The following is a 12,852-nucleotide window of genomic DNA, read 5'->3' on the forward strand; positions in this document are numbered from 1 at the left end:
AGTCCTATGCGCTCGTGCGCTTTTCATAAAGCGCTGCACAAATCTAAATCAGCGATTGGAAACAGTTTCCGTGCGCTGTTGTCAGTTTTAAATGCAAAAGCTCCAGAGAGTAAACCATCGCACAGCCCTGTAACGCGCGGGTGCGGATGCTGCATTGCCCTCCTCACAGCACGCCCTTATAAAACATAGCAGGTAACGCGCCTCGCTTACCTGCGCAAATAACCTTTCCCGTGCGTTATTCCGTTAAAATGACAAGTTCAAGGTGTAAAACGCCAATCCCGGTACACGGTCGTCCCGTGTCGAGCGCTTACCTGTTCTCGCTGCGGATTTCACCTCACCGCCGCAGTCGCGCTCACACTGCGGATGATGGGCACCTTCACAGGAATCCCAACTCACTTACTCCACAAACACGGCCGCGAATAAAGCACTCGACTCGGCGGCTCGCGCGTTAATTCTAGCGAAAGGATCCTCCGCGTTTAATTTCCCCAGGAAGAAGCGACGGGCGAGCTGCAGAATCCCATCAACGACTAAGCCGAAGCGCTGGCGAGCGTTAAAACTGCCGCTCGCGCTGTAGTTTCCATCGTGACGCGCTGATTGACAGAATTCTAAAGCGCGCTAAAGCGGCGACCGGGGGTCCGGCGAGCGGCGGCTGAGCAGGCGAGTGAGCGAGCGAGCGAACGCGCGCTGCGGTCAGAGCGGCCGTTTCGGAGTTCGCTGGTTCGCGGCTGACTCCCGAGTACCGGAGAGGAGGCGTGAGTCAGTGGCTTTCTGCTGAGACGCAGCGACTGTCTTGTTTTACAAACCCTCCTGACTCGCCCGCAGTGACATCCAGAATCTGGCCGCTGATTGGGCTAATTGTAAAATCTCATTGGCTGCAATCAGCGCGCGCGGCTGGCATGAATGAGACATACGCTGCGCCCCAATGTCTTTTAACGTGTCTATAATGCATGCATTACAACAGTGGAACGGATATGGAGGGGAGGGGGGGGGCACGGGTGAGTGTAGCCTAATACTGCAGACAGAATGGTTTGCGGATTTGAATATCTAATCGACAAGATGATTTAGAGATTAGGGTGTAAACATGCAATATAAACATCATGTGAGGAGATTAGTTTTACACTAATTTATTTACGCTCGTTATTTTATTCATCAGAGATTACTCAAAATAAACAGATACGCAAATAAATCAATCCGAGCGAGGATGTTAACGTAATTAACAAAAATAACGGGCAAATGTTATTTAATACGATATTAAAACGCATTAAACATATTACATAAAATCACATTGCAGACTTTAAACGATAGTAGGGTTTTATGAGTTTGCCCACGCGCATTACCTACTTTTATAACCAATAATCTGACAAACTTTTTCACCTTGCTGTATATTAAAAATACCGGTTGGCATCAAGGCATGCTTGATTCACTGCAATGCTCCCGAGCTCAAAAGCTCTCAAAACACTGCATCACAGCTCCACCTGCAGGCCTCTACAGTACTGCAGCCTTATTCCACCTGCTACCCCGCCACAGACAGACCCTCATGCAATGGACCACGGTCCTGGTCAGGAAGGACTCCACTATACATTTTGGATTACTCTCTTACTTGACAGTCATTTTGGGACACAAAGTATGAAATAACGAGCTTGTAAGTGTGTTTGATGTGGAGGAAATGCAAAACGCCACCATCAATTTACACCTAAAGACAACAATCTTCTTTAAAGTCTTGTGTTTGTTCCTAAAGACAGCGTTCGGCTCAGATCTTGAAGAACCTGATACTTGTTTGTTTCTACAAAGCTGAAATGTAAACTAGGCTCATGTTCTTGCTAAACCTAAACTCCTCGCCCCAGTTGTTTTTTTAAACATTTAAATAGTTTTTTTCAAAATGTTTTGGCTTAATTGGCTTGTTTAACAAAACAGATTCACCAGCACCCCGCGAGTCATTTCCTAAACTCGGTGCACAAGGTGAGCAGTATTTGCTCAGAAGCCTGCATCTGTTAATGACCCATGGGAATATCTGGAAACTCCCTTCAGTGCATCGAGTATTTGGGAAGGACGAACTAATAAACTGTTTTAAAGGCACCAGTGGAGGAGTTTGGGGCTGATGTTAAGGATTTAGTGTTTAAATGTTTCACGTATAATTACTTGGAGGTGGTGAAGATGCTCCGGTCATCCGATGGGTCGATTCTTTCCAATTATCTAATTTAAATAAATGAATAGTTGAAGAGAATAGCACATCTCAATGAGTTAGCGTGGCCTTGTGCATGTTTTGCATGCACTGTGAAAAACAGCAAATAGATTTTAGGACATTTAAATACAAGCGAACAGAGGAATCAATCTTAAATGACCGATAATCAATACACACGTCTTTGGTGTAATGATGATAAATGCTCAAGATGTGCTGACCTAAAAGTAAATAGACAGTTCTAAAGTCATATATATATATATATATATATATATATATATATATATATATATATATATATATAAACAATACTTACAGGCTAGTACTGCAACATATCTTCTCTATGAAGATTTCAGCTGTGAATAAAGACGATTAAGACAGGACGACTTCAAAGTCAAAGTCATCTGATATAAAACTAAGGGATTATACTATTGAAAGAATTGTCATCTGTGAAGAACATTGACCTTTTTGTAAATCAATGCGGAGACTATGAATCAACATTGAATGCGTCTGCGAAAACACCAAAGTTCCTTTGTGCAATTGGGCACCATTGATTGAGACCGCAGCAGGGTCAACTTTGTAATCTGTTACACTTCTAGACCTTGTCCCGGTGGCTGGGACCTGTCCGATAAAATTAATTTAAAGACAAAATAAACACACAAACAATTTGTCAGTTTAAACAAACGGTCCACGGTGCAGTGGAATTAAAACAGATCTAGGCCCCGATACTGACCAGTTACCTGTCAGTCTGATCAATAGACACCGTGTGGACGGGATGTGGACCAGAGGAAAGGCCATTGATGGCACAGCACCGTCAAACTATAAAGTCAAGCAAATGTAGATGAATGCTGTCGCTCTAAGTTTATTCTCAAAACCATCATGACTATGTTTTACTATTCACATCATTTGACATGCGTAGCGCCTTCACATGACAGATCTGCATGATATAGTCATCTGTCAAGCAATCAGTGTTTCCAGTGATTTTGTGTCAGTTATTCTAGATAAGAGTCTAGTTAAGATATATTATTCCCATCCACGACGATCCAGCGTCACTCAAATGATCAGCGTGTGCGCAGTGAAGTAGATTTAAAGTTCATAAATTTCTCTCCACTGACACCTGCAGATAGATTCCTCAGACAGGTCGAGTCTGCCGAGGAATGATCGATACGATTGATTGGAGTGTTTGGTGTCTAAAAGAACAGGATGAAGGAAGTGAAGCACGGGGGGCGACTCATGTTGAATTCTTTTGGGTCTTTCATTTTGTGTCAGCTTGTATAAAACGGAAATCGGTAATATCAAGCAGCTTAAGCAATACGGGCAGGTAATTTGCCTAATTTTGCTCCACCGAAGTCTCAGCGAATCAGTGTTTTGAACGAATTAGCTGAGTGAATAATTCAATGAGTCACGATTCCTAAAAAGAATCATTTCGGAGAAGAAAAAAAAAAAAACAGTGGTTTAAATTATTTACTGACTCACTCAAAAACGTTCATTTTTATCAGTTCTAAATGAATCAGTCTTTTCAATAATTTGGTTTAATGAATAATTCAGTGACTCACTCATGAAGGGGATAATTTGTTCCAGTCGTGAATGAAGGTTCAGAGTTTTGAACAAATTGATTGACAGAGTGGTTGCACATACCAGCTACATAATAACACATTTTTCTGCGTTACGGGGCGCCATGCTAGATTTATGCCATTAAGTCATGCACACAAAATGTGTACTCACACACTATATGGTCAATTTCAAAGTCATTTTACACCACGGACAATATTATTTATGGGCTGCCAATGAAAGGACAGGATTTATAGCGTCTGCCATCATAAATGTGTCCACCCTCTTATTGGCTGCTTTCTGTGTGTGTTTCAAGACTGATTTCTGTCTGATGAACATCCTTTTGAAAACAGCATCACTGTCACTGCTGTGTACAAGACCTCATCCGTTCACGATCTATGTCAAAACACCAGGGTGGACAAACCTGAAGACAAGTTTACAGCTTGGCGTAATCATTTTCTTAAAAAAAAACTGGATTTAAAAGTTTGCACTTTCAAATCTTTGAAGCATACCGCAGAAATCAGATTTCTATTTGATGTATGGAGTATCAGGAGAATTTTATTCAGTTACGAGTTACGCACTTGTTTTTACAGACAATATTCGTGTTGATTCATAGACGTGTACTGATTTATGACACTTCTTTCAGTAGTATATGATCCTTCACAAAGACTTTATGAACAAAGTTTATACAACAATTCAGTCTATACACAATATTTTCTACTATTTTCTACTGTTTTTTATTACAGCTGCTCGCAGATGACACTTTAAGGAATACACGATTAAAAAACTAACAATATTATAAAAAAAAAAGATTAAATAAAAAATAAGATGAAAAAATATATTACTACTTTAATAGAGACTTTTTCATACAATCATTTATTGTGGTATAATCTTCAGATAAACCACTAAATTTTATGCAATAAATATAAAAATAATCTGTGGCAAATCACTTGAGCAAATGGACGACTCTTGGGCAAAATTAGCTTAATTGAGGTCCAGGCTTTGTGCTTCTGCCGAGGTTTAGCTACACAACTCCAACCAGATAAGCTAATGCTTGTATATTGGATCGACATGTATAGTTTCATCTCAGCGGCACGTTCTGATGTCTCAATGTGGCCTCACAGCAATGATCTCACCGGTCTGCTGAATTTGGATGCTTCTATGAGATCCTGTGTGTATTCATGACTGTTGTCACTGTTCCTCGCACACAGCTGGTCGCTCCATCCTCTCGGTCAATGGCAATCATTGTGCGCATTGTGTGTGTCTTCCAGGCACGGCGGGCAAAGTCAGACAGTCTCATCTGGAGAGATGGTTTATTACAGAGGGAGACATTCTCAAGGAAAGCTGCACAGATCCCGGGGCCTTCAGACGCACACGTGAAGATTTCCACGAGAACATGCCCTTCGTCAGAGCCCGTTATCATTTGCATGGCTGAGACGCAGCGAGCGTCTGTTACCCAAGGCTGTGGCGATAAGCCCAAGTTACAAACACAGACTTCACCGAAAACTTTTATAGAAGAATCTCCAGAATGTTCTTCCGCCTCAGGCTATTCAATCACGCCTGCTGAAGGCGAGGTTATCTGTGTACACGGTCTGGTCACCGGCAGCAATGTGTGCAATCACAGAGCAAGGGCTGCTTCAGCGACTCTTGTTTTGTGGTTCGGTTCTTCTGCATGATGTTTCTCTCTGGCGGTTTAAGAAAGCCTATTTCTTATAATCTATACGGCAGCAAACTCATTCCAATGAGGTTTTGGACTTCAATCATCAAAGAAAACCCAAACACAGAGATACACACAGATTAATGATTTTTTTAAATAATGAAACAGACATGCTTTTTTTGTCCCTCTTGTCTTCAAGCATCGATGTAGAATTTTTTTTGTCAAAATTAATATGAAATTAAAATGCAATCTATTTACTTTCGAATGCATGCTATTGTCTTTTTGTGAGCAATTCACTGGGTATGTTATTTCACACATTTGCTTTTGTAATCTATGCACTGTATTTATAACGTAAGAGAAGATGCAGCCATTTTTAACTTTAACAAGGTACAAGGCTTCTTTTGACAGCTGCTTGATATTGCACACGGGTATTTTTTATAATTAGTTTTATTTACTGCCACAAACACACCGCTTTTTAGAGCAAATAGTTTTATAATTTTTTGCTTATTTACATAATGAAGCGGAAGCAAATCAAAAAAACTTTTCTCTGAACCTTTTTGGGGACAAAGATACTGTTAATCATTTTTGCATTGGTTTACATTTTTCCGGTTTCACTCAGAAATGCATCGCGTTACAGAATTAAAATAGACTAAACATGTTCCTTTGCTAAAATAAAAATATTTTGTTAAAATACAAAAAGTAAAACCAGTTTGGACAGTCAAGTACAAACCACCTCTGAGAAAACAACATGGTTATGAAAATATTACATAATAATGCTTATGATGAATGCGTCTTAAAAACGCTTAAGATAAATGAGTATATCGTAGAGTCATAGAAGCCATTCATCACTTGGTCACTTCTGCTTTAAGTTTTTAGAAAGACTGCAATCATCGTTCAGTTTCAATACAGCAGCACAAAGCAATGTGGTTTACAACAACGTGAACATCAGTGGAGCTGTAATGATATCTTTTGTTCTGTGGTGGAAGGAGAATTCATTTGTGCTATTCTTCGCTGCTGAGACTGATTGAACATGCACCTTGTTGCGGATTTCATTTGTGATATTTGTTATGCTGACTGATGGAAAAAAAAAAAAAACCTCTCCCACTCTTTCTTGAGTTGATATAAGGAACTGCATATTTCATATTTTTAATACAAACTTTGCCTGTACATGCCATTATCAGGATACACTACTATTCTCAGACTGGTCTGTACACAAAGATACGAAAAGCGGGGACCCAACACATAAATATAAATATTAGATGAAAATGCTGCTCTAACTAAACAAGTAACTGAAATACATTCAAGTTGAAGCAGAGTTAATAGAAGTTTTTAATAACTGTGGGAAAAACTAACATTAAAATAAAAAACAAAAGTATAAAATAAAATTACCTTAATAGCAGCTAATTAATTTTTTTTAAATGTAATGGAGTCTTTACACTTTTTATTATACTAGTGAATATTTTTCAAAGCAGGTTAATTTCTGAAGGTCAGTTTGTTTTATAGACATAAACAAAACCACCATTTTCAAAAAACTACACTGTTGTTCCTTTGCAAAAAAGGACCTTTTGTAGGCAAGTTGTCACATAAGAACCCACCACTAAATATCTAACACAAACGTATGATGCTACTGGAATTGATAAACCTTTTTAGAAGAGTTCAAGTATTTGAAAACAGCGTACAAAAGAAAAAAAACAAGTAGAAAAAACCTTCACTTACTTAATAAGATGTATTCTTTGTGCAGCCAACTTCTTTGTATGACCAGCTAGCCCCAGTGTCACCTATAAATAGAAAAAAACCCCAATAAACAATCTATAGATATTTACTAAAAAAGATAGTGTACACAACTAAAACACACGCTGAGAAATCACTTTAAACTTCAACTTCTTGACTCTTAATTCAATCAGATTGCCAATAATAAAAAAAATCTATCCCTAACAAAACTGGCGGGTTTTTTGTTTTGGCGTTTTTTTTTTTTTGAGGGGCCGAGATGATAACTGGACACCATTCACTAACTAAACATGCAGTTCAATCATTTCAAAGCATACTTCTGCTAGCACGTTCAGCTGTCACAAGTAATCGCCCCAACACACATATATCATAAATCAAAAAATGACCACAAAGAAGTAACAGAGTTCAGTAACGTGACACAGTAAGATTAATATTTCCTCCAGCCTGTACGGCCAGTCTCATTGTTTTCAATAAAATGTCACGGCCCCCATTACATAATCACATCTGCGATTTGGGATCAAGGTTTTGATGCAATCAATGCCTATTAGAATCAGCCAGTATTGATTGAAAGCAGAGAGCTGATACCATCTCTCCATCTCTGGCCTGCTTAGATCATAATCTCTCTTTGGTCTGCGTGGGACTTGATTGGCATTAATAGGTCAGTGTGTTGCCCAGGGATGCAGGCGAGGATAATTTTTCACCACTAATAGTGTGACTGTAAACTGCCCCCAGACCCATTAGGGTCAAGGGCGGAGGTGCATCCTGCCCACTCGGCTGTCTGGGAACAGTACAGAACTGCTGGGATGAGAACTTGTGAAATAAACTAAATCTGGGTTCTTTTTGTTTTTTGGCTTATGTGGTCACTACAGTGTTTCCCAACTTATTTAACTCCAAAAGCCCAAACCATGAAAATGAAAAAATGGGTTCCTTATGCTGGAACGAATGAACGGATAAATAAATAAATGTTACATAAGCCGTTGTTATTCTACAGCGATACACGTGTCATTTATTAGGGTGAGTGAAAACAGACTCACCAATATTGCCCTCTCAAACATATCGTTTGTTGTGTGCTGCATTTGCAATTATAGACCGGTTTGATATCGATTTGTTTGGCTGTACAAAGATAAACAAACCAGCGTTACTCTTTCCAATCTTAACCTTTCAACGCAGCGCTACCTCAACGTGACTTGAGCTTGATTACAGGCAGGTGCGCGTGAAACACGCCTTTACATCTCGCGAGACGGTGAACGCGATTTGAGATCAGTTGAAGAAGAATTTTAAAACATTTGTAATATTGTTGTCGCGTAGAATTTAAGGATTGAGACGCCTTCTATATTTTTTAAATAAAAAAATAATCTAACTTTTATTTATACGTAAATTAGTTCATTCACAAGGAGATTCGTTTTCAAATCTTGCAAATTAACAGATATAGCTAAACTAGCCTACATACGTTTATTTAGACTTTTTTTCAAATCGTTTTTTCTTGTGTAGGCTATTTAAATTATAACCTTTTATTTTAAAGACTTTTTTTACAATATCCTTTATTATTGTGTGATATTACTTATTATTGCTGTTAAAATCTAAATCAAACAAGACATATCAAAGTGGCTTTTGCAATTACGTTTTTTGCTTTGTTTTGTTTTGTATAGCCTACATATCACGCATGCATTTGCAAAAGAATGAAAATATTAATATCGTAAAAATGAAATCACACCTGTAATCAATACCACAATATTCAAAATAAATACAGTGCTTCTTTAAATCTCTGCACAAACATTACAGCTTATCTCAGTTTAAGCTTACACTATAATAATATTAACCAAAACGTACAAATTAACGACTGATTGATTAAAAAAATAAGAAAGAAATAGCATATTAGCAATGAAGACTTAGTACCAGGTAACTACTATTTCCTTTTACTGCAATACAAAAATTATTATTATTTTCAATTATTTGTAATCTTCTGACAACCCTGATGCCTTATATTTTTAAATTCATAATTTCTTCTTTAATAGGTTTAGCATAACAAAACTGAAATCTTTCCAGGTATCCCCTGCAGTACACACACCCCTGAATGGGAATCACAACTCTACCCTATACATGGAATTCTCTTTGAAAAATGAGAGCGAGTGTTTGTATCCTGTGGGAGTTTCCTGTGCGTTTTCACAAGGTGACATTTAAAAGACAGTTTCACACACTGCAGTTCAGCAGCCATGAGCAGCTGACACATAAAAACCTTTATCACCGTCAAACCACACGGCAGAGAAGGTCCAGCGTCCTCTTTATTGCGTGTGTGTGTGTGTGTGTTTTAGACAGCGCCATAATAGTAGTAGCGAGCAGCACCGGTGTGTGTTGGTTGATAATGTCCTGGAGTGTGTGCATGTGTGTCTCAGACCATGATAACAGGCAATGTGCACCTGTGTTTGTGTGCGTCGATTGCTAATTAAAAGGACGGTGAAAGGTGTGCGGCTGGTTTTCAGACTACAATGTTGAATAGGTGCACCTGTGTTCGTGTTTTAAAAAGGAAATGTTGAATGAATTTGTCTTTCTGGCAGCATTTAATTTCACTGAAATTTGATATAGATCGGTCTATCCAAATATGCATAGTTTTGCACCCTATGTTCCCCATGTAAAGACAACGCACTGCATTCCGGTTGCATACAGTAAAACATGTGATACATGATAGCGAAGAAGAGCACTTCCATGTTCAAAACAACACAGGTCATTGCCGTTGTAGTAGTACTTTACACTGTGCACTTACACTATACTTATTAGTGTCATAATTATATTGTTTTTTCAGTGCAATAAAGAGCAATATTGTCTCTGGTGGTTATACTAGCTTTAGCATATCAGCTTATCTCAGTGCAAGATTTCATATATGCTGTCTGTACATCCTACTTCCTATACTCTTGAAGAAGCAATTACGAGTCGTCATATTCAAGTGGTGAAAAGAGCAAGAATCGTACGTTGGAATAAACAGAAATCACGGAGGACGGCTCATTCATGAGTTCATTCTAAGCCATTGATTGGGAAAACTTATTAGAGTCGAAAATGCATAGGATAATTGATTAAATTCATTGATAACCGCATGAACATTCAGCACGCTGCCTAGATACTCAGCTTGCTGGCAATAGCAACATTTTATAAAAAAGGCAAGCTAGCATGCTAAATTTAGCAGCAACACCAAACAAGAAACAATACTGCTGTTTTTTCCCTATACTTCACAAGGTACTACACAATGCATAGCACATCGTTTGAGAGTATGGCACTGAATCGGTGCACCCGTGCTCTTTTAAACGTGGACATACTGTGTCAGGCGGTCAACAGGACCACGTGGGCTTGTGTCATATGTGTTTTAAGGCAACTGAAATGCACCGTGTTATCTGAACACTGGAAAACAGAGGGTGCGTTAAGCAGCATTGAGGTGTGTGAGCACTGCAGTTTCCTGTTCTCAGAATGTCTCATTACGACCAAGAGGATCTGACCTCACTACTGCAGTGTGGTGTAGTCAGCATGCATCTCACACCCCGAGAGCAGAAAGAGTCTTTCTCTTCATCTCTCTCTCTCTCTCTCTCTCTCTCTCTCTCTCTCTGTACACTCAGCTTCCTCCTGGAACAATATTAAATAATAATAAAGACAGTAAAAATGAAATTTGTACAATTTGTGAAGAGAACCTGAGCGTTTGCCGCCATGACAGTGTTGTTATGCTTTTACTAGTGTTGTAAGTGGTCGTAAGTGCATCGCTATGAGGAAGCAAAGTGATTCTGGCTGGTTGCTAGGGTGTTTCTATAAGGATGCTTACTGGCTTATTTAAAACAGGCTCATCTATCCGTTTAGTAACCATGGGGATTTCAGTTAATATCTTAATTTAAGATAACTATAAATATAACATTATTAGCGTCCACACCAGTGAACAATGTTATGTTTATTCACAGAAACATTCTAAAGGTGTGGTCACATCAACTAAATTTCAGCAAAATTTTACCTCCAAAAATATCTATTGTATTGCATATATATATTGCAATGTATATAAAGTGGCTAATCTTCATGACCAACCTGAGCCTGCTGCAAAATCTGCTAAATTTAAAAATAACCATAAAATTAAATTGAGCCAACTTTAAATTTGAAGGCAACCAGCTTCAGCAGATTGCTTAATTTTTAGGAGTTTGATCAACTTTTGTTATACAAACCTAAAATAAGAAGCTAAGAAAACCGATTGCTGCATAGTTCAATAGTAAACACCACTGAAAATAACATCATTCCAGAGAACACTTCCTCCCTTCCTTTCTCTTCTTCTCTCATTCATTTGTAAAACAGACACCTCCAGCGAGCCCCTGCTTATCAAGTATGCTCTGTCTAAACCAAACTTCATCAAACACGGCCGGAGATCTCTGTTGACTCAGTAACGCTCCGTGATGATGCAATGTTTCAGCTTAATAGAATAATTGAGTCTCTTTATATTTTATTGACTCTTTGAGAATAAAACACACACGAAAACCCTGCACTCTCTCCCCTCCACCGCCTTAAACTTCATTTATTTTTCCGCCGGCTTCTTATTATTGATAAGACACGACTTTGGCTTTATTTGAATGTAAATGAAGCGTTAGATTAACCCGGGCCGTGGATTTGAAATATTACAGATGTATTTGTAGGGAAATTAGATTTATTCCGCTGATCTGATGGATTCCTCTGATGGCTTTTTTCTTTTCGTCCTCTTTTTTTTTTTTTTTTTTTTATGATGAGCACATATTTGATTTCGGAAATGGAAACAGCGCAGCCCCTCTCGCTCCATCTGCTGATTATATCCCATGATTACTGAGGTGAAGGTAAACAGAACTCACTTGATGGAGGAATCTTTGGGCCGCCGCATGTTTAGAAATTTGAAATGAGGCGACAGTGTCATCCGTGTCTGAATTCTGGCTCTGTATTTTATCTATCATGTCTGTCTGACATAACTACCTCATGCAATTATAGGGCTATGCAACATACATTGCTATTTGTGACTCAGATCCCAGATAAAAATAGCCTACTTCTTAACATAAATAACATGATTCTCATAATTTTCAAAAATACACTACAAATTGAATTCATACTTACAGTGACTTAATGCTTTATTATTAAAAATATGCTGATATTATAATGAATACATTAAAAAAACAAAACAATTAAAGTACCTCAGTTTGGAATAATGCTTAACTGCTAAATATTTTTATATTTATTTACTTGCTTGCTTACTTAACAACCACAAATGTTATGTGAAATTAATTAACTGGAAACTCAAATTAACATGCAGGAAGGTGCAGGGGAGAAAAATAACTTGGTAACTGTTTTAAACTAGATATTTAAAGGTCATTCTTTTCTTTAACAGTGATACAGTGATATATTAAACCCATATATTACAAATCAACATGTAAATGTATCTTATAAGAGAGAAAGAGAACATTAGCATACACAGAGAGTATGTTTATGCGATAGAGGAATATATAGACAGAAGATTAGTGTATACAGGGCTGGTGTATTCCTGCCTAAGGCTGTCTTTGCTCTCTCCTTCATGGCCCGAGTCCCAGCTCTCAGCCTGACCTCTACACCACATACAGAGAGCAAATGAAGAGGAACTAACACGCAGCCCTGCATCTCTCCCCTCCACTCGACAAGCCTTTCGTATCTCTCTTTTCCGCCCCACAATTCCCTTTTATCCTCTAACCATCTCTCCCTCCTCTCTCTTTTTATTGCTTTC

At 38.4% G+C, this 12,852-nt stretch overlaps 1 protein-coding gene across 3 annotated transcripts in view; it reads right to left on the minus strand.

Moving 5' to 3' along the window:
* The window catches only part of plxna4 (plexin A4), a 190,967-nt gene extending 182,717 nt beyond the window's left edge, over window positions 1-8,250 (minus strand). The window contains exons 1-2 of one of the 3 annotated variants that reach the window (XM_043237068.1): window positions 8,150-8,250; window positions 7,104-7,165 (exon numbers count right to left, since the gene is read on the minus strand). The gene's annotated coding sequence lies outside the window, so the exon portion shown is untranslated. Of the gene's footprint in view, window positions 1-311; window positions 893-7,103; window positions 7,166-8,149 lie in introns of those variants that run through there. The other 2 variants (XM_043237066.1, XM_043237072.1) reach the window with 2 other exon arrangements.
* Between the last annotated feature and the right edge of the window lie 4,602 nt (window positions 8,251-12,852).

This window comes from Puntigrus tetrazona, chromosome 4 (assembly GCF_018831695.1).
Source record: "Puntigrus tetrazona isolate hp1 chromosome 4, ASM1883169v1, whole genome shotgun sequence".
NCBI lineage: Eukaryota > Metazoa > Chordata > Actinopteri > Cypriniformes > Cyprinidae > Puntigrus > Puntigrus tetrazona.